Here is a 3,015-nt window from a genome sequence, read left to right on the forward strand (position 1 = left end):
GTGTCTTTCTGGAAATTCTTCTCTTGGGAAATCAGGAAAATGGCTACGGAACCCAGTTCTTGGAAACAGGAGGTGTGAGTAAATCTGTCTAGTCAAGTCCCTCCTTTCTGTAAAAAGACAAAAACTGCTGAGATGATCTGGGGTACTTTCTGACCTCTGATTCTCCTCACTTGTCTTCAAAGAGCTCAGGGAGGATGCTTCAGTCAGCCTGCTGCAGGGAGGAGGGGCTGATCAGAAATGGAAATGGGGATCTCCAGTTTGTGAAACATCGCCCTCTGGAGGTCAGATGCAGGACAGAGGACACAGGCTCCCCACAGAAACCTGTGATGCGCTTTTCTTCTGTTTTGAAATGTATAGAAAACTTCCACCCAACATATTTCTTTACTCACTAATCTGTACTATGTAACCCTCTCTAGTATATTAAATGAATCCTAGCAGCAATGAAAAAAATGAAGACTGTAAAATAGAGGAAGAATTTACCTTACAAAGAAAATGATCATAAATAAAGCTATCAGATACTGGAGTCCATGCCCACCTTTGTGTAAAAGCAGTAGAGTCTTTCCATAGAAACAATCAGATCAACTTTTCTAGACTCAGCTTAGATGACTTGGTAGCAATGAGCAGCAGATGTGGAGGATCCAGAGATAATTGTTTTGTCTGCTAATATTAAAAATAAGATCGGATCTACAAAATAAAAGGCTAAGTCAAGGACCCTCACCAAGGAAAATGAATTACTTATTTCTTTGTCTACTTCAAAGAGAACTACGAATATTCAGTGGCTTTACATGGATAATAATAGTCAGATAAGAAAGTAAAATAACATTGACATCTGCTCACAACACGACTGGAGTACTCCGCTCAACTCTGGGTACCACACTTTCAATGACACATTGATAAATTTTAGTTTCTACGGTTGAAACCGAGGAGACTGATGAAGGCATTGACAAATAAAGCATAAATAATTTTTGACAAAATTAAGGACAGAGTAAAAATACCTTAGTATTAACCCTGAAATCTTAAACAAAGTTTGCCCATTAGACTGGAGCTAAAAGAAATTTCTGAGAGGAATAAAAGACATGGGAGAAGTTTGATCATGAAATCTCACAGAGACAACCAGAACTTTTATTAAAGTGAAAGTCAGCTCTTGTAAAATGAGAGCAGTGTTAATTGTGGCCAACAGCAAGATCAGTCTTTAGAAAGAAGCCTTTTCTTCCTACCCACTTAAGCTGGTAGATCCCTGGGGCTAAAAAAAGTGACTATTACACACCCTTTCAAGGGAAATGAGAACTGAATAGAAAAACAAGCTGCCTCCCCTGGGGCAGACAGGGACTTTTTCTAAAGGGAGAAAACCTCTTTGCCAGGGATGTGATTGTTTCTAGCAATCTAACTTCAAACCTGTCCTCAGGATCCTCATTTTCTTCTTTTTACCTGTAGGTTGGCTCCTACCTCTGAGAATTTGTTGTTTGACACTTTATTTTTATGTTGGCACTTTATTTCTATTTATTGAGTCAGGGTATTGCTCTTATGCCCCAGCTAGAATGCAATGGCATAATAGTAGCTCACTGCAATTTCATACTCCTGGACCTAAGTGATCCTCCTGCTTCAGCCTCCCAAGTAGCAGGGAATACAGGTGCACACCACCACACCTAGCTACTTTTTGAAGTTTTTTGTAGAGGCCGGGTCTGGAAATTGTCCAAGACAATTGTACAAGCTGTATCAAACTCTTGGCCTCAAGCAGTCCTCCCACCTGAGCCATCCAATGTGCTAGAATTAAAAGCATGAGCCATTATGTCTGGCCAGTTTCACACTCAAAATCTCTATGAATAATGCTTCTGATTCCTGGTATCAAACAACCATATCTGTTCTCTGCCCATCTCTACAAATTGCCCACTGACAAAAGTGCAAAGGGATGATGTACAAATGAGAGAAGTGACAGAAACAGTGAAGCAGAACAAAACCCCCCACGAGAAGACTGTCATGGAAATTATAATGAATAACCCTTCCAACTGGCATTGGCGGGATGGAGGGTGGGAGGAGATCTGGGGTATTCTAGAGGTAGGAGATTAAACAGCAGCAAATAGAAAACCCTGTTCACATGCACTAAAATAAAAGGCTACAAGCTAACATATGTTGACTACTGCATTACTTTTCTACAGCTTCTGTAACAAATTATCACAAACTTGGTGACAGTGCTCATAGAAAGAATAAGATGGAGTAAGTCAGGCTAGGGCAGAGGCAACACAGCTAGTCTGTCTGGTCAGTTTAGGTCCTACAAGACCTTCACCTCCCACCTTCCAGTCCGGTTCTTTTGAAAATTTAGCTTCAACCTAAAAATGTATATTTTGAGTAGTTTAGAGTGATTGAGTTTTGAGATTAACTTTTCAATTAAAAATGTTCTAATAGGTAGTAGGCTATGCTGTTTACTGTTTATTACTATTTAAAATAAGGGTTAATATGATTTTAGCTATTAACTTTTGTATGTAAAACTGTGGTTTTGGAAACAAAAGGGCAGAACAGTCTTGGAGGGTCTACTCTCACTCTTCTCCAGAATTGCTGCCCTTGGATAATAAACTTTGGTGGAAATATCCTCGGCCTCCTTGTATTGGCTGGACAGTGACCCCTTTGTCAAGTAACGCTGGTAGCTTCAAACAATACAAACTAATCTTACAGTTCTGTGGGTTAGAAGTTCACTGTATGTCTCATAGGATCATACCTCAAGGTATCAGAAGGACTGCATTTTTTTCTGAACTTCCAGGGGTGAATGTTTTCTCAATTTTTCCAGCTTCTAGAGGCCACCCACATATCTTGGCTGGTGGCCTTTTTTTCCAACTCTAAAGCCAGCAGTGTTTTATCTCTTTGACCCTTCTTCCATAGTTACATCTCCCTCTAAACACAGCAGGGAAAGTCTCTCCAATTTTATAATATCCCATGTGATGAGACTGAGTCTACCTAAATGATCCAGGATAATCTTCCTATCTCAAGGGCCTTAACTAAATCACATCTTCCAGGAAAAAT

The sequence above is a fragment of the Otolemur garnettii genome, unplaced genomic scaffold (genome assembly GCF_000181295.1).
Source record: "Otolemur garnettii isolate 467f Iridium unplaced genomic scaffold, OtoGar3 scaffold00276, whole genome shotgun sequence".
NCBI lineage: Eukaryota > Metazoa > Chordata > Mammalia > Primates > Galagidae > Otolemur > Otolemur garnettii.